This window comes from Aquila chrysaetos, chromosome 2, assembly GCF_900496995.4.
Source record: "Aquila chrysaetos chrysaetos chromosome 2, bAquChr1.4, whole genome shotgun sequence".
NCBI lineage: Eukaryota > Metazoa > Chordata > Aves > Accipitriformes > Accipitridae > Aquila > Aquila chrysaetos.
Window position 1 is genome coordinate 52,237,226 of NC_044005.1, and position 26,407 is coordinate 52,263,632.

The following is a 26,407-nucleotide window of genomic DNA, read 5'->3' on the forward strand; positions in this document are numbered from 1 at the left end:
TTCAGGAGATGTAGCAGGGAACTGCTCGTCAGAACCCCATGGCTCTGCTCCCCTCACTGGCATGTCCTTCCTCAGGCAAACTGCTTAGCATCCACGTTCTCCAGCATAGACCACTTTTTTGATTTCCTAGACCAAAAACTTCATTTCAGAGACTAATTCTGGACAGTCAGCAGTACCAAATCACTAACCTATCACAAGGTTTCTAAAAGACCACACTGAAACTCATTGAAGTAGTCAAAGGCAAAATAATTCTTGTACTCTTTGTACATTTAGTTCAAAGGAATATTAGACAACAATTTCTAGCTGGGCAAGAATAAGAATATCCTAGACAGATGTCAGTTCAGGATAATTTTCATGTGACCTGCAACTCAATGCCTGCTTAATTTCCCTAACCATAAACCTTTGCTTTCATAATAAACATAACAAACTCCCAAACCAATTTCCCTGTCTTGCAGGTGGAGCACAAAAGGGTTGGTAACTGGAAATGGCAGCAAACTTAGCTTCTGCTATACTTTATCTCTTTCTTTCTCACTGCACTTCTCAAAAACACCCGCTCATTGATTAAGGTTCTCCAGCAAGTTAAAGGAGAAACATAAGCTCTTTCACAGAAAGGTGGATGAATTTCTGGGTAAAGTCCCCTCTAGGAGATAGCAGTTTTGACAGCAACACAAGCTAGTATTATCCTTCTCTGTCTGCAACAGGCAACTTAATGTTAGATGCTGAACTTAAAAGGCTACCCTTCTTTGTCATGAACTTATCTGTGGTTCTTATCACTGTGGTATCTGCTCCCTAAATTACTAGAAAAGAGTACTTTTTCTTGCAAGAGTCAGAGACACAGATGTAAAAGAAAACAAGCCATCACTTTCTGGTGTCAAAGTTAAGACAACCATGGCCAAATTTTTTCACATACTAAGCATGGCATAACTCTTCATATGTTGAAAGCACAGGGATCAGAGATTCCAGTGACACATGTGAGGACTTAACTTTTCTGCAAATCAGAGCTTATGCTCTCCAGTCAGACACGGAGAAAATGAGTCATGCATATGCAGTAACTACATGCAAAGGACTGGGGATAAATGAAATTTCCACCATCTTATCCCTTTGTAGCAGATGAAAAAATAGAAGCCAGTTCTTTATTGCAGCAGACAAACACCTTCATAATGCACATATGCTTTTAGTTTTGGCACCCTTTCCAACTTCTGCAAAGACTGGGCCTTTTAGACAATCACTACACAAGCCTGATTCATTTCCAGAGCAGCTCCACTCAGTGTACTGAACTGATGGGGGTATTCTCTCGAAACAGGACTACAGACTGAGGTAAATTAAGGTTATCATAAGCCACACATAAGAATAATGGATTAGGGTTCCACAGGAATATACTGGTATGACATTTTTTATAATAGCTTGCCTTTAAAATCTTAATACACTGTGTTTTGGGGTTTGGTTTGGGGTTGGGTGGTTTTTTTTACATTTGTTTCTCTTAAAGCTTGGGAAATCTGAAAAAAAAAACCCAAACCAAACCAACCACCAAACCCCAAACAGATAAATCTCATAAAAGTCCATACGGGCTTTACAGCAGAGCTGGCATCTTTGGTTGCTTGGCAAAAATCTCTGCTACCTGAAGTAACTGGAAGTGAATGGAGTAACTGGGAGAAATAGAAGGCTGCTGTATTCTGTGTGAATCAGCCTCTAGACATGAATGAGAAGCACGCTTTGCATTCAGCAAATACCCTTGAAATTCAATGACACAGTGTAGTAACAGAATTTACTAAGTGCTAGACCTGCATGGAGAGCATTCACATCAGCCAACCTTGGGCAGCTAGCCCAGTCAGGGTTGCTTTCTAGTCAGTGAAGGGAGTTAGGCCCAGAGCTTGATTCAAAAATAGGAAAGTGCCTGGAGAGATCATCTAGCTTGTTCCTTGTCCTAAGACAAGCTCAGCCATTACTTGTGCCTTCCTGATAGATATTCCAACCTGTCCTTGTAAGCTGCTGATTCTGTGAAAGCTTCACAACCTTCCAAGGCAACCTAACAGTTCATAATTCTTGGTGTTAAAAGGTTTTCCTAATCCTTACCTGTACTGTCGTCACTCCAATTCAAGTCTTTTTTTAATTGTCATTTTGGTCCTACCCACAGCGGACACAGGTGAAAGACTCTTTCGGAGAGTGATTCAGAACAAGAGTCTAAGAACAGAGAGTTTAGAGAGACCTGCTTTGCAATATGGCCAGCTCAGATCAATGCCTAGCCATAGAGATAGACCTAATCAGCTGGATTATTCTATTCTAATTATTTTTAAACAGCCGTGTTTCCCTTTAGGATAGAGCTGGTTGCATGTCATGGCAAGAATGAGAATAAACTATTGTTTTCAACACTGAAATATATAAACCCCATGGCCAACTGAAAAGTAAAGAGCAAAGGGAAGTGGAAAAGGAAAGAAAAGCCAGTGGCACACAATGTTTTAATTAATAATAGATTGCTGGAACTGGGAAATCATGAGAAAAGTCAATATCCTTTACCTCATAATAAAAGTGGTTTTAAAACCTTTTAATATTATTAAACTAACCGTTTCAAATGCTTTAAAATTCTATTCCCCACTAGGCTGGAGATGTGAAAACTCACAGAGGAGTCTTTTTCAATAGCGGGCTGGCTGATGTGACAAAGAGTGTGACTCCCTTTTTTTAATTCTCGAGTTATGTTTTTAGTTGGTTTTTCTTTAATGGAAATCATGGGTAATGAGACACATATAGCCTTGGGGAGAATTTATTCACTCACTTCAGCAAGAGTACTTTCTTGTTTGACTGAAATATACTAACTGTGGCCAAAATGGTCTCAATACATACCGCAAAAATTGAAAATATTTCATGAATAATGGCATGCTGGGACCACTACCTCACAGGGCTTTGCGGAAAATCTTGGTGGTCTTCTCGCTTTGGCAGAGGAGATTCAGGGCCAAATCTTTGGAGAGACTGCACTCTGTTTAACACAAAGCCCAGGAAAGGAACAAAAGGTGGTACCATCCAACTGCAGTAGCAGTGTAAAATCCAAGTGACTGAAGGCCTTCCATGCCAAATTAATAAAATGCTGTTATACCTTTAATCTCACTGTCAAAAAATAATTAATGGCACTTTAAATTCCCAAAGCACTTGCAGTAACCATAGTTTTCCTAATATTCATATCTCACCCTCATCACCAGTTCCCCCCCACTAAAAAAGTTAACAATGTCTTTATTTTGATGATGTTTTCTAAGGCCAACTTTTCCTTCATTTAGCTTTTCTTGTGGGAAGAAGAAAATGAGATCATATCACTAGAGGCAGCTTTCGGTAAGTTTAAGACTTGCTCTGATCTCATTCTTTAACACAGTGGCTCTCCTGTACGATGTCTAGACTGTTAAGTGATGTTTAGACTATTAAGCAGTCCAAATACTGCTAAAATTCACAAGGGCTGTCCACTTCTGTTATGAAGAGAGACGAAGGCCTGTATTCCAAAAGTCCCTTTTTCTACTCATAAAGAAACATTAATTTTTCATAGATGACCTTTTCCTTTGGTTACCATTAGGAAACAAACAGCACAATTTTACTGGGCAAAGGAGAAAAACATGCATTCAAGTAACAGTTGATGAATACACTGCTAAAAATAAGTCTTCTATTTGTTTTCAGTTGAGGACAATTTCATGGTGTAGAAATACTTTCTAAAGTTTTCTCTTCTCACCAGGGAACTGATTTATTGACAACCAATTAGTGCTTCCAGATAAATCTCTTGTGTTTACAGCAATAGTTCTGCCTCACTTATTTTTAACTGTTTAGTTTTATGTTCTCATAGACTCGTGGAAATTAGTTATTGAAAAAGCTATTTCTTCACTTTTTCCATCTTGCAGGTCAGCGCCAGCGTCTTCCTTATTTTATGGTTTAGAGAGCTTTGTTCAGGCTCTTTTTATATATCCCAAAGGATGGGTATTCTACCACTTTTCTTGGAAAACTTTCTACAGTTTAATAGACTTCATTATTAGCAAAAAAATCCCGTAAATCAGCCTAATTTTCCTATGCTACATTTAAATCTGTTATTCTTCTTAGTTACAGTGTCCTGGACCACTCTGCACAATCCCACATCCTTCCTTTCTTTTTAACATCTTTCAAAATTCTTGGCTTAGTTTCCTGCCCTAATAACTGTTGTTACCTGTTCCTTGGGAGCAAACCCTTTTCTTGGCAGGAGACACCCACGTAAGGCTGGGTATATCCTGTTTACAGACATTTGACAATTTTTAAGAGCAGCTAATTTTTTTTAAAGCTAGATGACATCATCCGATATTGCCCTGTGGTAACTGGGTATAGACAGACCCCAAAATTCAGGTTTGCAGAATGCTTACCTAGCAAAACGTGCTTTATCTGTGTTTACTTCTGCCAAGATGCTCGTGTTTGTTCAACCAGACTGCAAGAACTCTGATAAAAAAGCTGAGAGGTGCTACTTTTCCCTACTCTTCCTCTCAGGATCTTTCTCTGTGAAAGCACAAAACTGAACATCATGAAGAGGACAGCTAAATACCACTTTGTTTCTGTTCATGATGTGTGTTTGCAATGTCTGAGTAGCTGCTGCCTAAAACCATCAGCAGCGCTGCTACTGAGCAGCCAGAGAGGTGGTTACGGAACATCAGGCAGGACCATGAAGACACTATTTTTCCTCTCATCAGCAAAACTAATACGTGACAGAATGTAGATTAAACTATTCTCTCACCCCTAGAGATGGATATTGTAAGGTATATGCAAGATCAGAGAAAAACAACTTTTATGGCACCTCTACTCTTCTGCGTACCTCCCGAGGCCAGCACAATCTAGCTCCTGATAACTTAGCTGTGTCCAGTTTCAGTAGGAAACGTAACTCTGTAAAAACAAAGGTAGTTAAATTATTGTGTGAAATGTATCAGTTTGAAAGAGTAAACAACAAAGTTGTCAGAAACCTCCCGAAAGACAGGTCAGAGCAAGCGGCTGGAAAGCTCCTACAGTGAACCAGTTGCTGGAGGAAGAGGAAACGGCTCTGCTGGTGGCAAGTCCCCTTCAAGACCTTCCCCTTTTGCATCCCCTCTCTCTTGGCTGCCAGTTTGGCCAAACGTCAGATGAACGTTTTAACGTGGTTGTTCTGTAACACAGGACTTGAAAACCTCTGACAAGGACGGGGACAGCATCAAGCAGTGGGGAGTAGGAACCTTTTGAAATTATAGGAAAAAGGTTTAATTTACTATTGTTCGTGAAAATGACAATAGGTACACAACTTAGAGACTAGCATCACTAACAAGGACAATGTATTACTGAAAAAGTCATTTACCTTCTAAAACTTAATTACCCTCGTTGTATACATATCTGAGAAAGAGCAAGAGTTGTAGGAAGCAGGGTCTTCAGCAGGAGTATAACAACCAAATACAGTCACTAGCTGATGAGAACAAGTACATTTGAAAAGATCTCTAGTGAAGTGACAAATAAAATTTTAATAGGGAGGAGAAAAAAAGCTGAAGTCACAAGTTTATATGGTGTAAATAATTTCTAAGAGAATCAGATTTCTATATGGACTTCCTATTCCACAAATCTTAAAAGGTTTAGCCAAGTTCTCTGAGAAAACACTACATTTCGTTCAGCTTTTCCTCAGGTCAAAATTACTTTTTTCTGTCTTCTCGAGCTTGAAAATAACTCTGAGACAAATGATGATACTAGCTTTTTTTGTCTTGCAAATGCTGTTTGAGCAAATGAGATAAATATGCTGCCTATTAACATAATAGTGGGGAAAGTCTTGCGATAAAATTCCATAGAACATTATTGCATATTCATATAACTGGGAGTCTACCCAACACTTATCATGATGGTTTTCCTATAAATCTCAAAATCCTCAAGTGAGGATGATGACTGTATACAAACAGCATTTGTATGGAAAAACTGAGCAAGAAAGTACTATAATAATCTGGAAACAATTCCTCAATGTGCTGTTCCTTCCAATAACACCACTTGTCTACAGTGCACTGTGGCAAAGATTGCAGATTATGATTCTATTAAACGTTTGGCTTACTGTATAGTTTTTTAAAAAGTAGTTCTCTGGGATTATGAAATAGTAGTACGAACTGGAGGTAATAATGGACATAAAGTTTCACTTGGTTAATCAAGTACTTGGCTACATCCTTTTTTTGCTGGGAGAGCAAACGTTCATAGTTTATGAATTTATCCAAGGGTAGCTGCAGAGTTTGCAATGCATTTCTGCTGAGGATATTAAATACTCAGGAAGCTGAAGTGTTTAGGTTCAGATCGTCCACGGGTGTCTGCATTCCTCCTTACACACTTAACCTACATTTTGGCATCTTTGATGTTCTTCAGCTACTTAACTGCCACTTAATCCAGGGAGGATCTAAGTTTCTGCTGGTCTGCATATGTGAAGATGAGCCGCAGCTGCTGAGCTGCCTGAAGCCCCGCCACGCTCCAAGTGGAACAGGAGCTTGATCCCAGACTGCCTGGTCCCAGCTGAGAGCCCTAACTGGGTAGTGGCCACGGAGGAGCAGATCTTTCTCAGTCTCTCCTGACAAATCCATTTGTAGAAACACGTTCCCTGGGGAGAGGGATTAAATTCTGGTTCCACACTACTAATATACAGTTTTCTTCATTTTTCACAGAGGGGAAAATTACCTTTCTGTATGTCCAGCTACAAGAGAGGATAAAAATTCCCTGGGGCAAGATTCCCCGCTCTGTCCTCTCCATCTTTCTCCTGGCAAGTCAGGAAACTCCCTGCTTGTTTCCAAAGATCACCTCTTTGGGTGCCTAACTGTACCACATCCATGATTAAAAAGCCTGGACACCTCACCTGGGACAGAAACTTCCACAACATGCAATGCATTTAAGAGGGAGGTGGTGTTTCACTAAGCACTGCGTCACCTAGGTACCTTAAAGACTTGTCATAAACTCCTAAGCCCATTAAATTCAAAGACAAAACCCTTTCAATATCTTTGAAAGCTCCAGTATCTGAAAGAGAGGTGAGCAGCATGCCATTTAAATACTTAGTTTTAAAAGCAGTCTCTGAAAATGCATTCAAGAGGAGAGACCTGTCGTGGCTCACCGTGCAGATCACAACCCAGCCTGGCATTTACCATCAGACAAACATTCGCAAATTCCTTTGGTAAAAGCAGTGGTAGTGACTGCCCCTTTCACTATTTTCTGCTTTTAGCAGAGTCCTTTTGTCAAATCCCTTATTGTCAAGGGCAAACTGTGATCCTATCGAATTTACTGGCTGAACTCTTACAGCTCCAGAGCAGTGGACAAGAACTTTGCTGGCTCAGGGTCAGCAGTGCTGAATAAGCAAGCACGCTGCCACAGGCAACGTCACGCTTTCCTCTCCCTCTAAATCCAGACCATAAAAGCAATAGCCACAGGTTTTAAACATCTTTTTTTTGTTTCTTACGGCCATAAGCAACTTGCAGAGCACCTAAACTGGCTGGAAACACAAACAAGGGACCATTGCTCCCTTGAGACTAAAAAGTAGACTTTCCTGACATCCCGAAGGGATCTTTCTGGTAGTATTTGAGCAAGCTCCTGCACATGACCAGAAAAGAGGACAACAGGTACATCACTGGCTGCTTTTCGCTCCCTCATCTTTTATGGGAAAAATAGACCAGATTTTGCATCTGAATGTATTTTCATATGGTTTATCTTGGTTTACCCATCCAAGTTAAAAGAAAAAAATCAAATTTCAGGCTTGTGCTGGAGTCATGTGTTGACACGCCATGTCCACCTCATTTCTGTGAGGGGCAGTTGGGACCTATTCTTCTCTTGAAATCCATAGCTTGTAAGCATTTAAATGAATGATTAGCCAGAATTCTCAAGCAAAATAATTATTTGCTTTCCAAAACAGAGAGTTTGGTATCTTCATAAACAGGTGCTTATAGCATTGCACTGTGAATATTAATTTGGATATCTGAAGAGAAGTCAGTAACGCTATTATACAAAAGTTCACTATATACCTTCCTTCCCTCTATTACTGTCATTTAATCTCATTCTACTCTGCTTAATTCTTCGGAATTTTTAAGTCACTAATGTTCTTTAGTATTAGCAAAAGAAAGACTTTGTTACAAAACAGTCCTCTCTATCTGTGGGTATTACTCAACTCTATTCACTCTCCTAGAAGTAGGTTCTAAACACTTGCAAATAATTCTACCAGCTCAAAAGGTTCACATACAGTAATAACACATAAGTTCGACTTTCAGCAGAGTATGACCTATTTTTAAACAAAGGAAGTTAGCAGACAAAAAAATATTTTGAGTGAGAAGACAAAAACTGAATGACTTCACGCATTACTTTAGGAGTTAAACTCTTAGAAAGGAAACAATAAGAATATAACAAAGATAATGAAGAAGAAAGTATAAATTAATATTTGATATGGACTATCTACTTGTTAGTCAGACAAACCATGTCCTCTGTTTTTCTTTTTTTCCTTCTTCACAAGGCGAGCTCTTTCTACAGGAAAGATAACTCAGTTTCAGTCCTGCTCCTACACTACCTTTAAACCAAAGTGGAAGGGTGGAGCCTTGCTTTCAGAGACTGCAGAGAAACAGAACTTCCTACTATTTTTTTCTAAGCAATCTGTAATTCTTTCCTTGGTCTCGCCATGACTACAACCTTTATAAACATACCATAAAATTAACTAAAGTCATTCAGGGGCTTGGTTCCCAAACTTACTGGATTCCCATCAATCATATTCTGCTTGATGGTAGCTGTGAGACTGTTCACCTCTGGAGTGTTACTCAGAAATTGGTGGTAGCAAAATCAATTCCATCGTTATAGAACGCATGACTCTATGTACAAAGAACCTTATGAGCTCCTTGTGTGACCTGATCATCATCTTTGTGTCACCACAAAAATTAGTTTGGTAACTATTTATATTCACTATTTTTGATACAAAATGTTTAAAGAGTTATCACTGCAAGAAGCTTTTTCACCATGAGTTATAATGCTGTGACATGGGTTTAGCTCATTTGCACAGAGTATACATATTCACCCCATGCTTCTCCATAGCTGGGGAACTGGATAGGATAGAAAGTCATAAACCTCAGTACGAAAAAGGACTCGGTCTCTTGCAAAAGGCTGACAACTCTTAGCACTGCCCAGATCAGACAATTCGAAGACAAATTCTTTATCTGTCCTTACGTGTGGGTGTGTATGGTGAGCGGTATATCACTACAAAGGCTAGACACTTTCCAGCTACTACACAGTGATGCACAGTGCAACACTCAAACTATCTGTCCAAAAGATAACTCATGCACAAATGCAAACAATAGAAAATTAGCACAGGATTTCACTATGATTAATTTACTGTGCTTTTGTCACTGCAAGATTCATGAGTTTCAGCAGCAGTGCTAGTTGAAGTAGCTCTTCTCCAGTTTCTTTCCTAACCCTTCAAGTCCTTCTGATCCTTGCACTGCATAGACAACAGCAGATCAGATTATCTGGTCAGATTCAAAATAAATTAAAAAGAGGGAACTTCCCAAACGGGCATGAAACCTATGATTTAGCAGAGCTAACACACTGTCCAAGTCCATGTCTCCGTGGCATTGCATTACCCCGCCAGGATATACTACCAGGCTTTCTCATTTGTGGGATGGCAGGGGGTGTTTTGGCCTCTGCTATAATCAAACTAGTAGATGTGGTTACAAGAAACCATACCATACTGATTTTTTTTTTTTTTTTTTTTGCCATGCCTATGCCCTGAAGATTAGTAATTCAATTGAAGTGACCAGGTGCTTTGCAATTTTCAATGGAACACCAGAGAAATCTTGACTATTTCAAATGATGCACAATGCAGCTTTTTAAAAGCGGGGATGGAGTGTCTTTTTGTTGGTTTGGTTCTCCCCTCCACAGAAGTCCATGGAAGTCCTTATGTACAAGAATTTCCCACATTTTATTCTTCAATTGAAAAATAATTCATCAGCTAATCTTTATTGCACAGAAAATTGAATCCTATTTGGACCAGTTTGTTTTCTGTTTTAGAAGGAAAAGGCTATCATTTTACTTGTCTAAAGAAAGCTATAACTAGATGAGTAAAATGTGTGGAGGAAAAAGCAGCTTAAATACCAGCATGCTGATGAAATGATATCATCAGGATGAAACGATTATGTGGTCTCCTTGAATAGGTGCGCACCCAGCCACTACGACTCTTGCCATTTCCTCAAATTGACCCGAAAGGCTCACATTGTTATGTCTGTGCTAATCTACATGATCCTCCCTTGCATGCTGACTTTGCAAGGACAGCTGTATTTCTGCAATCAGTTGAAATGCTTCTTTTGAAAATGTGGTTATTCAATACATGGTTTTTAATGAAGTACTACTATAAGGGCTGTACTGTGTAGTCCCCCTAAGGATAAACTTACTCCAGATGAAAAGGATCATCTGGTTTAAAATGGTTAAAGTTGAATTTTTTTCTGATTTACTTTCAGCTAAGTATAACAGGAGATAAGATACTTACCCTTTTTAAAACAGGGCCTAATCCTGCAGTCTGCACAGTCTGATTGAAAGAGTTACATTTAGTTGAAAAATATGTATTTGTGAACTGTATCCACAAATTCCAGAAAGGTAGACTGAAAATTAGAACTGAAATGTTTGGAGATCCCTCACCCAATCAAGCCCCTACAAATCTTGGTGTTGACTCATACCATACCTATCAGACCCACTAAAGTCTGGAATATGTGACTGAAAATATCAAGAGAAAGAATCTCCTCCTAAGATTTCTGTTCAAAAACACCAAACGAAGTAACCCCATCATAATGGTATTATGATGTGCCTGCTTTTGTCGTGAAGCAGAACTGATAATTTCAATCAAATGAAAAATAATGTTCAAGGGGAAAATAACCCTCTTATCCAACCTATTATTCTTATAACAAATCAAAAATATTTTTAAATTTTGAACAAAAATTGAAGCAGAGTTGCTCCTCATCACCCACTCCCTTTTCCACACTTGTTCCTCCCTCCCCTGAACTTAGATAAAACCAATGACATTTACTCACACCAGCTTTCTCTTTTTGTGTTTTCCTGCTCCTAAACTCCCTTAGGAAAGACTCAGTGCTAGTTTCTTCTACTGTATGTTTCTTTCCCTTATATTATATAGTACTGCCTCTGGAACCAAACAATAATTCTCATCCTTCTTTACTGGTTCCCATACCGTCAATTCCTGAAATACATTTCCAAACTTTTACTATTTCCTTGACCATTCTCCCACTACAAAATATCTGAACAGTTCTGCAAAGAGCAGATTTATGTATCATAAAGAATGCAGTGTGCAAGTGGCCCAATTATTTTCTTACACCTGTTTGACAGAAAGAGTTTGCATTGTATCTGAAAGGTAATGACTAGTGTATAACCCAAAGCTTTCCCTTCTCTCTGGAAAAAAACCATCCTCAGTTCATTGGAAAGATATAGCTTGACCTTCTTCGTTCAGGACAACTGCATTTGATTCAATTACAGAAGCTTTTCAGAGGTGGGAAGGTTAAAAGAATTGTTTCAGTCTGCATTTATATGACCAGAGTTCCTGCTTCATGCGTTTCCTGCTTCATAATTATCTGAATAAAAAAATCTATAATGATAATTATTTCCCAATATTTTATAATCCTTTGCTTCTGTATGCCCACTGAAAAGTAATGCCGATGTAACTTCTTTAGAAAAGGACACTACAGCATTTTCTACTTGCTTCCAGCAATGCTTTTAATGTAGCTGCTCTTGCTATATCTAATATGTTTAGTTACAGTAGCCATGAAAACCTCAAAATGGGTATAAGGTTTTGCAGCTTCAGCATATTACAAGTTTAGCAGTCTCTGGGAATGATGAGCCATCTACTTAATCTTCATGATAGCACATAAAGTGCCGGAGTCTAACATCAGAAAATTCTTTTGTCAGGTCAAATATTATTTTTATTAATATTTTTAAACCCAAAGAAATTGAATAGCATATCACAATTTTGGTACGGCTTTAAGAATGGTAGATGATGGAATATTTTGCTTCACTTAAATACCTATGATTAAAAACTATGTTTCCTAATAGGGCTTTTGCCTGAGTAAGCCAGATCAGGTTCAGAATTAGCATTTATTTCTTTCTTGTACTTTCCAGCACCCCACAGAAGTCAAGACAGACATAGAAGCTTAAGCAAAGCACAAAAAGAAAACTTTTTACAGGGGCTTATCAGCTAAACTAATCTCTTCTGACTTGATATCTATCTCAATATCCAGCTCTGATTAAAGCTTTCAGGAATTCTAGCAGAGCCCTAAAATTGAGATTTTTTTAGTAAAGCAAGATCCCAAAGCTCAGCCCCAGCACTAAGAACATCCAGCTACCAATCCTTTGCATATCTTAAGGGAAAGAGAGAAAGACCCTTCATGCACAGACATTTACTGAAAATGTATGCTTTTTAAGTTTAATTTCATTAAAACACTTTTACAAAACAGTTTGTTTTAAGATTATCTCCTTCCTCTATCTTTATAGAGAAAAGGCCATGAAATGAAAAGAATACAATAAGGAAATCCAATTATCTCATGGCTCTGCAGCATTTGCTTTAAAAACATTTACCCAACTCCAAATGGACTGTTAGTTAAAATTCAAAAAACTCTGGATCAACAAAGCTACTAGTCCACGTGGGATGAAATGGAAATCAAATGAGAGAAATTCAGGATGACGCAAAAACCTTCCTTTTGCTTTGGAACAATATAACCCAATAAATTTGATATTTGGAAGTATAGGATTATATGGTCTTTTTAAAGAGAGATTTAAACTTACCAAAACAAATTAGAGCAGGAAAATATTTTAATAAAGACAGAACCTATGAAAGTTTTGAAACTGGCTTCATGCTACAAGCTACAGTGTGAATGTGAGATCAATCAAAATAGCAGAAAGGTGAATTGCATCACGTGTACAGTAAGATGAAAGAAACGCATGACATAGCTTACTGCATTGTAAGTAATGTTTTGCTATGTCTAGACCACCCTTCCACCATTTCTTTTCTATAGGCCATGTATATTTTACTTAAACAAATGTAGTCTAGACCCATCTTTAAAATGCAGCGTTTGGGAAAATCCCACTTAACATATCTAAAAGCTGACTTAAGCACTTCTCTGTTTTAGGAGCTCAGGCTTGAAAGCAGCGGCCTTTTAACCCAGTCTCTCAATACATGTAGGACAAGCTCCTTATATTTCTTCTCACAACAGACAACGTTCTTCGCACTTGTAGTACCTAAAAAATGAAAAAAATTATGACTAAATTCTTTTTAATGTAAATTTAGATAACCAGGTGTTAATATGAAATTTTTAACAGCAAGACCCTCCAAATGAATCAGAAAATGCAATGCCGGATAATCTAACCAACCTAAAATTTAACATATGATTGAAACCTAGTATGTTCAGTATATCGACCTGGTAAAAATGGGTCTGACAGGAAATTAAGAAACAATGCTTTAAGTGAGTTCATCTTTACAGAATCATAAGACTCCTCCAGATATTCTGGATATATAATGAAACAGAACCAGGACAGCATAGAACTATATTTAATAGAGGGGACTTAAAATAAAATTCACCTGTATGTAACTGAACACAAGACAGCTTCCAGCACCTCCTGTTGAAACCAAATTAGTTTTTCCTTTCCTGGCTTCAGAAGAGCAACTGGGCTTCCCCATAGCTAGCACAATTAAGTCATATTCCTCAGATGAAGGATGAGAAATAGATTCCAACGGGACTCACCTCTCTTCTAGACGGCATCTTGCTTTAATTACGATTCAATTCAAAAGCATATCCAAATAATGCATGTTGGCAAAATGAAGATGTTTTACTCACTACAAAGGATAGCAAAACCTTCTGGCACTCAAAAAATTCACTCGTATCAGGAGATGAAAGGTTGGAAGTGCAAGAGTCGGGGTAAAATCAGTCATCCTTTCCACTAAGTTTACAATGATTCTGACTTGGACACATTCCCAGATTTCCTTAATAATATTAAACAATAACACGGAACAGCACTCTTCCGCTCATAAATGGCCAGTCATCACAGTTCAAAATTTAGAAAAACCAAACAAAACTGGTCAAGACTTTTTTGGGGGGAGCAGACATAATGTCTGCCGCTTTGCCTGAAATGGTACGAATACTGTCCAACGTAATGCTTCTGGGGTAGGTAAGAGAAGTTTTGAAACTGTTCAACCATATTCTGGATATCAATGGGACTCAAAACACTTTTCAGCAATGACAGTAACTACAGTGACAGCAGCTCATACCTCACTCGGTGCTAGGACCTCTGATGTGGGAAAGTAAGATGAAATGGCACAGATCTGGTTGTCCCCCATGACCAGAATTTAACTGTTTTTGTTGATGGAGTAACATACAAGGACCTCAGTGAACCAGAGAGCCTTTGCGACTTGAGAATCTCCATTTGAACTCCATTCTTGCTCTTCTTTCAGTTCAGAAGAGGTTTACAGTTCTCAGCTATGAGAATGAAAACACAGGACTGTGATCTGAGGCTGTGTCTTGCCAGGACGGACATTCAATGGGCTGGCTAGACATTTCTTCTTATGCATGCATGTAGAAGAGTACCCATACATGTATGTGTTAGCATATATGTGTGTGTGTGAATACTTCACTTTCTCTCCTGTAAAGGCTACAATATTTATGGATTTAAAAATAATGTTCTGGAAGAACTCTTCGGCACTGTTTCTTGGTAGAAACAGTTATCTAAATATTTTGTTCTTGAAAATTTGTTAAGGATTGTCATTCTAACACACACTGAGGCTACATTCATTGAAAAGATTATGCACTAAACCCTTATCAAGTCATGGATCTATGCTGCTACAAAATTGGCTATATAAAATCCTAGGAAATTCCAAAAAACTTTTTTCCCCTTCACGTTAACTTAAGTAGCTTATTTTATATGGCTTGTGATACGTTCTCATAAAATACAGTGAACACTTTAAAAATGCATTAATTTTGCTTTACATAAGAGAACTATGTGATCTTGGACAAAACAATTGGTATAAAAATATTTAATAACACTTAAGATTCTGATGATTTCTGCTTTTTGAGGAATCTAGCAAAATAAGGAGGGGACCCAAGTATATGTTTGTAGACTATGTCATTTTCAATTTATTAACAAGCAGGAAGCAAGAGAAAAAGGATTATATGTTCTCCTTCCCCCAGCCTCTTTCAGGAAGGCAAACTCCCCAAATGGTTGGAAGAGTTCCAGAAGAGGAGTTGAGTTTTGTGTCTCTCTGAATTTGGGATGAAGCAACTGGCACGGCTCTATGCCAAAAAGGTGTTGGCTGCCATCATGGCTGTACCCGATGTGGGCTTAGAAGAACAGGAAAGTGTTTCTATTTATTTCTAGTTGTTTTCTTACTCCTTCTTCTTTTGAAGAAACTCTTATAAAAACGTTTATCTTGTCATCATGTGTAAATTATGTAGTATATTTTCAGTATTAGAGGGTTATGTCCACCCCACTGTGGGTTATATATCAAGATTCCTGCAGCTGTTCTGAAAAGTATTTTACTCTGAAGATACTCCAAAGTTCTGGTTGACTTGAATTTGGAATAAGGATTTTGCCATTATATGCTTTATGAGAGGGAGACTGGTAAATGTCTGGACTTTGGAACTGACTTTGTGATATTTGGACTGCACATACACATCATGTGGTGAATTAGCATGTGGTGTTCTTATGCAAACAATAAAAACAAAACAAAGAAAGAATTAAAAGCGCATTTAAGAAAATGAGTTTCAGCATATGACTAAAACAATCCCATAATAGCAACAACTTTGCGGTAAAGGTACATACTTGCCAAAAATATCTGCTAGTGTGGAAGCCTAGTATTCAAAACCCTCAATTTAGCAGTAGTACAGTTGCTGTTACTTAGTTAACATCGAGTATCATAGAAAAATTAAGTGCAGTGTGGAGACTATGCTTCAGAGCAAGATCCCTGAAACCTACTGGGGCAAAATCTTGCCCCCATTTTCAGCAGTATAATCACTTTGTATGACTTTGGATTTACACCTAAATCTAAACCTAAGTCTAAATGGGGAAAATTTAGCCCAGAATGTACCTACAGACAAAAAAAAGATATTAACAATCCTCAAAAGTAAAAATGGTGGACGTTACAGAAAGTTCACCTAAAAAGTTCTTTATCTCAGCAAATTGAAAATTCCCCTTCAGCAACTGCAATGCCCAGTCAGCTGAGCCCCTAAGAAAATCCAATGCTTAAAGGCAGTGACAAGAACGGCTCCTATTACTGGAGACAAGATACACAATTCTACATTTTTTAATACTGACCTCTTAAATGTTAATAACTTCTGTTATTTACCTCACTTGAACTAAGATTTGGATTGTACTGCAGAACAGATAACAGATAACCAGAGAAAGTAGCTTGCCTGTCTAAATCATAACTGAGCACACAGTATTGTAAAGAAGTTCTCGTCTGCAAATTTTTAGTAGTTGGCTTCCTTTCAGATCAAAGGGCTTCGGTTCTTAGAACCACTTATATTGGAGATTACATCTGTTCTTCCTGAACTTTTCCTAAGGGGAAGGGTTTTCCCCAATGCACATGATCAAATCTTTCATCTACTACTTATGTTCTGTACAAATATGGTATTTTGCTCCAACAAAAAAAAAAACAAAACCCTGAACTTCAGTAAAGCTGTATTATTTATTACACTTACATAGCTCTGCAGTTAGAACTGATCAACTACTATGAAATATTTTCTACAAGTGTTAACTTAGATTTTTAAAAAGATGTATATATTTCAGCTTAGCTTCTCCCAAGTTAATGAAATGAAGTTTTTCATCAGGAATATGGATTTAAGCAGCTTAAGCACACTTCAGAAAGTGTTTACTAAAAGGCATGTTTACATCTGCCTTCTGCAAGCTTCCAGCTAAGAATTATTACATATGTTCAATCAGGACAAAGAAACATAACATGCAAACTAACTGGCTGATTACAGACTGTTGCCTTTCAAATGGCAATCAGCGAAAACAGACTGATCAGTGAGCTAAAAACTGAGACTCACTAAGAATATTCAACAAACAATTCTGAATGGAGAATACACTTGAAGAAGCCGAAATATTCATCAACAATTCAGGGTAAAGAAGGAAAAATTTGTGAATTATCTGCTTAAAAATGAGAGTACTGCAAGCTGCAAGAAAACATTTAAATAAGATACATTTGCTGTTGAAAAGAAATATAATTAAAACTGATAGTTAATGACAAGAATTTCAGAGATACTACAAAATTTGATCAATCAGCACATGAGACAGTCTTATAGGGTAACAAAATCTAATTTCTTATTAGAGAAACCAAAAAAGACACCTGAAACTGAATAATGTGGAAACAGGACAAAAATTATGTTTTTAGTTGTTTAGGATGCCTTCCTCTGTTATCTTGCTTTTCTACTCAAGGGATATATTATAACATATAAGAGCCAGCAATTCTAGCACATGTTTGAATAATAGATTACTGTGACATAATAAGGATAATTTAAGCAATTTTTGGCAAGTCTCCATAGATTTAGTGTTGGGTTCTTTTCTCTTAATAATAAGGAATACTTTCAAACAAGGATTCACACACAAAATTACAACAGGGTTTTCAAACCCAAAGATTTAAAAACCATGTTATTTGCAAGACTTAAGCATGGCTAATAAAACTTTGGGTTGACTCATTTATGTGAGCTCTTTATTTCTGGAAAACTGTATTTATAGTTTTTGGTCAAATTTTCAAATCTATCACCAAGCATTGTGTTAGGAAAAAAGGATTAGAAATAGAAAAACATGTATTAAGATAATACAAATGCTGTAAGCTACAGCAAGTCTATCATAGCAGCAGTTATAGGGCTGTGCATGGTGGATGGGTAGAACTGCACCTTATTTGCCTAGTGCTAGAGCTTGAATCTTCATAGTTTGTCTACTCGTTTCATACAAGCTCAAGCAAGACTGGAGAAAGAATATATTAAACTTTCCTAGTGTAAAGGTACAGTTTCAAACCGGTTTAGGAAGTTTGAAAAAAAAAATTTGTTTCCCTCTTAATCAGTTACCTCCTGCAATGTTTTTGTTTTTAGGTCTCCACAGTTAACAAGGTAGGGAGGACCTTGGTTCTCACTGTAAGGAAAACACTAGGAACAACCTCTCCCCCAGTTTAATCTTCCGTAAGAAGCAGAATTTGGTTGTGTCTTATCAACGCCATCTTAGCCTTGAAATTTGGTGGATGGGTATGTATGTGTCTGTCTGTGTGTGTGTGTATATATATAAACCACTGGAAACAGAGAACAAATTTGACACTGCAATTCAGAAACATTCCCATGCCGGCTGCTCCACTTACGTGCTGAACAACTCTCAGAGAAAATGTTTTGATGTGTTTCTTTATATCCTCAAGAATGTCCTCCTCCAACAGTTCACATGTCTCTGGTGTAGATTAGTTATGGACCTTTCATGCTGATGAGGTAATCCCCTTAATGTACTATATACACCATAGGATATCCTCCTCCTCTGTTTCATGTTCTGACATTGGTAAAGGTCAGGAAAGTGTTTCATGTGGTGCTAGCCCCTATTTAAATGGGAAATAAGAACAGACCAAAATTTATTTTTCTCTGCATTTCCAAGGACAGAACAAGAAGCCTAGGTAAAAAGGGATTGTGAGTGCATCTTGTATTAAAAGTACAGTCACAGTTTTGCTCAAAATTTGGTACTGATCTCTAAAGATTTATTTCCAATATAGTGATTGGTAACACAGTGGTACTGATACAGTAAGATGAGATCCATACTGTAACTGCTAAGAAGTTTACTCATAGAAAATGTAGACTTCACATCAAACAGTAACAACATAAAAATAATTTATGGTGAATGCAAAAATTACTGCTCTAAACACATGACTTTTATTAAAAGTATACTTCCTCTGTAACAGAGGCATGTAAAAATTAAATTAACTCAGAAATAAAGATATTTTGTTACACAAATTATGTCTCAAACATGGTCCACATTTCTTTTTGTCGGGATGCAGACAAGAGTTAAACATACTAAGCTCTAAAAATATTATACAAAAGCTTTTTAAGAAACACTATAATTTTACATGGAATTTGCAAGAGAAAACGTGAAAAAAGTTGGTATTTCAAAAGTGTTTCTTTACTATTATGAGTATTTTGCTTGTTTGTGCAATAATTTCATGTTAGTTTTTTAACAAACTGGTATTAGTACAATTTATAAAGTCCTAGTTGCAGTACCGCTTTAAACATTCAGCTTCTAATTTTTAGAAGTTTCCTCAGAAGAATATGTATTCCACAGAGAAAAAAATATAAAGAAAATGAAACAAAATGTTTTTCAATCAATAATTAACACACTAAAGAAAAAATTAAATTGTCTTTGTTCATATTTACATTGGATCTGATGCTTTCTTCTTTTTTGCTAATAAGGGGGGGGGGGGAAAGGGGGGGGGGGGGAGCATTTCCACAGTTTTTAAGCAAAAGCAACAGCATTGCTAACAAAGGTTCATCTTGTGAATTATCTCCCCAAAGGACCATCTAAGTTTGATAAGGAACATGGAGCATTTGCTTCACCTACTCTGTTCACTATTCAAAGCCTGGTACCTGTTGCTGTTATTGCTTGGGTTCCCGTGTAAATGTTCTGCAACACTGCAACCATCCTCTCCTCTCCCTCTCTTCCCTTTAGCATTGCAGTTAGGGGTTGGAAAAAGAGGAACAGAAAGTACTGGGAAGAAACTCTGCTTAGTCTTCAAAATTAAGAGTATTAGGAATGTTATGGAAACTGGAAGACTTCTCTGGGAGATGAGTCATAATTGGATTTTCATGCTTGAATAAAGGAATATGATATCAAATATTTAGAAAAAAACCTTTAAAATCTCTATTAGCTCCTGTAGTTAGCAAAAAACCCAAACCAAACCAACCAAAACAAAACCTGAATAAAAATTTAAAATAATCTAACAAAAATCCTCTCCATTATCAACCAAAGAGTAGCCTGATATTTTAAATTGATGGGTTCTTCAGAGAAAAAAAACATAGCCCCAGGTACTCTAAGTTCCATCTGGAGTTTTATACATTAGAAAATACCTAGTTTCTGAACTGTAAAAAAAAAATTTAAAAAAAAATCTAAATTTCTTAAAAGTTGTATACTTAAAATCCACTACATGCAGAGAAGGTCTTTACACATCAGAACAAATGCTTTAAAATACAGTTAGTAGAGACAAAACAATACCTTCTTGGTAAATCACCAAATTTCTGAGACATCATTTTAGAAATACGTAGCCTTCTGCTTCACCAGGAACTTCACAAAAAAAGAGCCATTAGAAGAGTTTTCCTTAGAAGAAAGGAGTATCCAAGCTTATCCCATCCTCTTCCCTTGTGAGTAAAAGTGGGCAAGCAAGAAGTAGGAAAAAACCATCTTAGCAGAAATATCCAAGGTACAATTCAGGTCAATACATGAACGTTTGTTTTGGAGAAGTTCAGTGTAATTAAGCATCCATTCTACCCAAGTAAAGATGATTTGGAAAGGTGTTTTCTTTTTATTTCCAGGAAAACCTTGCAAAAGATGCTAGGTTCATGAAAATAATATGCCAAAGTAAAACTGCTGTGCTAGCACTCATCCTGTGTTTTTAATATTGCCTATTCTTCCAACTCTTGGCTATAGCTGCACTGCCAGCTAGCTGTTTAACAAATAAGAAAAAGTTCAACATAAGGCATGGTAGTGTGAAGAGTAACATTAACAACAAAATTTCTTTGTGTTTGTAGGTACAAAATTATAGTGCAATTAACACCACCTCAAGCCAGTAAGTTATTCCATACCTTGTTGAGGCTTAAATTCAAAAATTGCAGTCAACAAAAAGTATCATCAAACCCTAGGTCCTACTTTCACAACCTCACAATGTTTGTGTTTATGCTACATATATACAGAAATATTAAAGTGAACAGGGAAAAGTAAGCAATGGTATTTCAGAAATCTTGTGTAAGGGCTACTAGCTCCTACGCTCCGTTTCTCCCTGAAGACTAATGGTTTGGGAGAACATTTAATATTTGAATTTACTCACGATTTAGGATAACCTAAAGCAAATTAATTAAAATATTCTATATTAATGTCCATAAAAGCACAGAAAAACCTACAGGAAAGGTTAGAAAAAGCTCGGAAATTCTCCAGGGCAAACCTGCCACAAACTCACGTGGACACACACCAAGGCCGTTCCAGTACCGATGTCCAAAGAAACTCCCCCAGGACATTATGGATACAGCGGTGGGTCTCCCAAGACCCGTATACGTGCCCAGAGCAGATCCTTACTTCACACCCCCATGGCTACCAGGAGGGCACACGCCACGGAGCCACGATGGCTGAGACCAGGGGAAGCGTCCTGTTCCGCCTTGACTGGGAGACTGGAGATTTCTTCTTGGTTGGGTGTTGTGTGGTGGGGTTTCGGTAGCAGGGGAGGGGGCCGCAGGGGTGGCTCCCGTGAGAAGCTGCTCGAAGCTTCCCCAGCTCCAAGTTGGACCCACCTCTGGCCAAGGCTGAGCCCGTCAGCGATGGTGGTAGCGTCTCTGGGAGAACAGATTTAAGAGGGGAAGCCTGCAGTGAGTGGGGGAGTGGGATGTGAGAGAAAAACCTCTGCAGACACCGAGGTCAGTGAAGGAGGAGTTATGCCAGAGGAGGGGAGCAGATGCCCACCTGCGAGCAGCCGTGTGGTGCTTTGTTGCCGGCTGGGCTCAAACCACGACACTTCTGCACAGGTATCATCCGAGACAGTTGATTTCAACTAATTTCAGACCATTTGTCTGCAAGACATTGTATAAATCTGAAATCATGACAGTGATGGGGCTAGGTTGTGGTTTTTTCCTATCTGGAACCGTTCTTAGCCAACTGTTCCTTCTCTCCTTCCCATTTTATAAGCTCCAGTCAAAGAGAGGAAAAGAAAGCTTCACCTAGCTGTTGATGGCTCCTTTGGAGCTTTTTCCTTAAATTCTCTTGAACTCAGTATACATTTCAAAGCCAACAAACTGAAGGAGTGCCTATTCATCAAGTTAACCATCTTTGGTAACTTTCCCTTCTTTCCACTAAAAAACAAACATCCCACCCCCCAAAAAAACCCACAAACCAATCCCCCCAAAACCACAAGTAGTGGTGAAGAGAGATTCTCATCCTTAATGGGAGTAGTGGTGAAGAGGGATTCTCGTTCTTAATTCTGCAGCCACTTATACACACACTTTATTAATCTATGACAAACATCTATAGGTGAACAACCTGTTGGTCATTTAAACATTTAAATTAAAAAAAATGCATTATTGCCCAAATTCACATTAAGAATACTAACATGCCTTCAAAGAAAATTGATAGTTAATCCATTCTTTTGGCAGTAATGCGTTTTTAAATGTTGTTGCTGCCCTAAAATAAAACTTCACTGTGATCTCCAGTCTTACCCAGAAAAGGAAAGGGAAACAATAAGAGAAACAAAATCAAGATGAATTACCTAAAAGCAGGTAAGTTAATTTACATATACTGTTATGTATTTTGCAAATTTTTAGTAATTCTGGAGAAGTTTCCTGTAAAGCTCTTACACCAAGCAAGATGAACATCTTTTGTCTGCTTCTGATCTGAATTTTCAAGGTTTATTCATATGAATTTGTAGAAATAAACTTCTGGAATAGGTAACAGGAAAAGTACCATCAAAATTAATTACCATGTGGAACTCAGATGACAATTTAAGAAGATATCCCATATCCCAGAAAACCTAAGTTCAGGTTGAACAGACAAAGCACTAACTTTATTGGAAAAAGTTTTAGAAGAGCATTGTTACTTAGAGTACATAAAAACTACTGCCCTCCTCTTCCAAAATCCAACTCTTTATTTCTGGAAAGCACGGGATCACACAATTAAACTTCAACGTGAAAAACAAACTGTGAAACTACAGAAACACAGTTAAGGTTAGCCAGACAATCATTCCCTATGCCATATGCTTACCTTTCCCTTACTGCCCCCCCCTCTTTTTTTTTTTTTAATTAGGTTCTGTCTTTAACTCATTTTAAATTGCTAACCAACCGTCAGAAATCAGTAATATTTAAACAGCTGACCAATTTTGGAAACAGCATTGTACACACATAATTTTCTCTGAAGAGTGAAAACAAACTGAAGAATAAAGAATTTAAACATGTTTAAATGTAAGCCACCATCAGTACGTTAACTTTAGCTTTTATCCACAAGTACCCTCCAACAGCTACGACTAGAGGCTTGCTCGTACTAAGAAGATTTCAGCTACACAATAGAATTTTAAAAACTGGCTTACATGTTACTTAAACATTTTTCTTTATCTGGTTTATTTATAAAACTTGCACAAATCTCATTAAAACTGATTCCAGTTACATAATCTAATCTGTGTGTGTACTTACCTGCTGAAGTTAAACAAATAAAAAAAATTCAAAGTAGGCTGTCAGTTTTAGAGCATAAATACAATTAGACCAATTTAAACCTGATATAAGGGATTGGAATCTCCAGCTAATCCAACCCTATTCCTTATTTTAAGTATTTGGAAGTGTTTGCCCTTTCTAATTTTTGATTCAGGATCTGTTCCGTTGCCAAAAGACATCTCTTCCTGTGCTTTCTACACACTTAGGAAACAAAATAGGAGTGTTTCTGTATAGCCTGACCTAGTACTAGGAGGTTAAGAGCAAGCCATTCCTGTAGGAAGTGCTCTTGGTTTTATTTAACTGCTGCAATCACATTATTACCCAGTAGTAAGACTGTGTCTACATTTCTTTTGTAAACCAGAGAAGTAATTTTAGGGCTCTTTAGGCGTTTTTCTATGCTCTACCAAGTTCTCCCCGCACTGAAATCATTCCCCCAGGAAAGTGACCTTCTCCGTAAGAAACTTGATCTTACAGGTATCAAATGACCTAGAAAGATCTTTCAGCAGTTTGGTCAGGATAACATTAATAACCCAGCCCACAGGAGAGTATTATGTACCAAAGCCCGTGTGAATTTGATGAATGTGGACTGTAACGAAAGTGACATACCCCCAACATTATTCACCAAACAGTTAATGAATGAATTCCAACTGACTACATCTGCAGAACCACGAGCTGTCAGGTGGGAAGACTCTTCACCAACTCCCTCAAAACGTAACAATTCTGTATTTAGCACAACAAAAATGCTGTCAGCATCTTCTCACCCTAGAACTGCAACTACTCAAACATGCAAAAAATTTGTCCTATTAGCTCTTTTATCATAGGCAAGTAGGCTACCACAGCAGCTACAAGTACAGTACCATTAAAATATATCAAGGAATCTATGTTCCAATACATATATATAGCATATTGAACTGAAAAACAACTACACACTGTGCTTTGAAACAGTCTGAAGAACTTAAATTTGACATATAGTTTACAACTCTGGAAAGAGGAATTTTGTTTTACTGTAATCAGCACTTTTATTTGTAATATAAGTCACACTTTCTAAATATATACTCATAAGTCATGACCCTCAAAACCCTATGTATTTAGGAGTTACAATGCCCTATCATTAGTTGTTCTAAGCTGATAAAAGACTAACGGAATGCCGAGTCAGCAATTCAACCAATACGAGCTATGTTTTATAGTTAAGGCTGCTATATGAGCAATGTCCTGTACAAAAACCTCTTGCATAAAACTGCCCATAGAACACACCAGTTTCTAAAAACAGGGCTATGTTGTACAAATAACTATAGACCTATACCTAACAAAACTACCTGATGCTGAAACATTGGGCTTTGAAGAAAGAAAAATCTTCAAGATGCACCAAAGCCTCGCATATCTAACTTTTACCTTCTCAGCATGGATCAAAACACCCTTTGTGTGAATCAATTTTTTTTAAACGTTAATTGCCCTACATACGTCAGCAGTGCAGGCTTAGTGGTCTTCAAAAGAGTATCTGGAAGTGTCACAACCTATAGTATACTTTTTAGTAGGCATAAACAGATTATTTTCTCTAACGGGAAGTTACTGCAGGGAAGAAAGAGACAGTTTTTGCTCTATCCCCACCTTATGGCTAGAAAAAGAATTTTCTTATTACAGCATACATATTTCTGAATTTTTTTCCTTTACTGTATCACTATAGCCAGACATATTTACTATTTGTATTATGCAACTTAAGATTCTTTTTTAGCAATGATGCACTCCTCCACATACAAGCACAGTGAAACTCCAAGGCACGAATGTCCTCTCTAGCACATGTGCCAATTTTCTGAATCAAAACAGTAGACTTGATCCAATATAACTTTAGATTCAAATAGAACAGTGATTATATGGGCAGGCCCTGACCCACAAAAGTATACAAATTCATATATTCCTGTTGACTCCATTAGGAGTTAAACAGCTAGATGTCTCCATAGATCTAACCTTCACTGATATACCATTCTTAATAGTCACACTTTTTTTTTTTAATAGTTTTAACCTAATAATCAGGTGATTTATACCACTCAGAAAATACTGAACTTACATGCCCTACAAATTAAAATAAAAGTATGCATGAATCTAGTTTTAAAGCTTTCACTACTATCTTCTCTCTTCGCTTATCTTGGAAGCAAAATGATGTGACCATGAGAGCTGGAATAGTGCATACTCCTCACGAGAAGACTTACTCAAGTTGGAAAAGAGCAGATCCTCTTTCATCAGTCACTCCATACATGAGATGAAACAAAAATAGCAGCAGCACCACCCCACCAGGGAAAACAATCTCTTCCCCTCAGTCACCTGCTTATCAATAAACACTTTTCTTCTTTTGTGCCTTATTCACTCACGATACCACTCACTGGTCCAGGGACTAACATTAGCTACATGAAAAGCTGAAAATGAAAACAAGGGCCACCAGAAGTACTTTTGCCAAATTCTTCTGCTTCTTCATTTTGACTTTTCCCCTCTTTCATTGATGGTCATAGTGAAAGGGCAGGGTAGGATGTGAAACAGAACAACACTGGGAAAGCTGCAAAGAGAAGAAAGATAATGGAAAAACTGGATAATGTCTTAGTGTGCCTTTAATTTTTCAGGCTGCCTGTCTTGCTTTCCTGAGGAAATCAAGAGTCATAATGGTATTGTCTGAGCACCTCTCCTTCCTAAAATCTCTTGAATTTACCTTTAAAACTAGAGGAAATTCAATAGTGAGTCAATAGTCTCAATGGTTTCTGAACACTAAATTCCTCAAGGTTTCATGAAAACAGTTGAGCAGAAGACACACCTTACTAATGCATCAGCATGCCTCTTTCCTCAATAACCCTTGCCTTTTTCCTCCTAACAGCAGAGAATCAACCAGGAATTCAAATATGAGAACCAAACTTCATTAGGCCTTCTACCACAGATCTAGTTTAAAAAGACATTTTTCTAGAACTACGTGCTTTGATGTTTCGTCATTAAACAGAGAGTCAATAACAGAAAAG

The 26,407-nt window shown here is 37.5% G+C and overlaps 1 long non-coding RNA gene across 1 annotated transcript; it reads right to left on the reverse strand.

The window, feature by feature from the left end:
- Window positions 1–12,786: 12,786 nt before the first annotated feature.
- Window positions 12,787–21,500, reverse strand: LOC115334909. The gene is made up of 3 exons (XR_003921297.1): window positions 20,221–21,500; window positions 18,335–18,559; window positions 12,787–13,230 (listed from the first exon to the last, which is right to left on the reverse strand). It is a non-coding gene; the product is annotated as an uncharacterized LOC115334909 (long non-coding RNA).
- Between the last annotated feature and the right edge of the window lie 4,907 nt (window positions 21,501–26,407).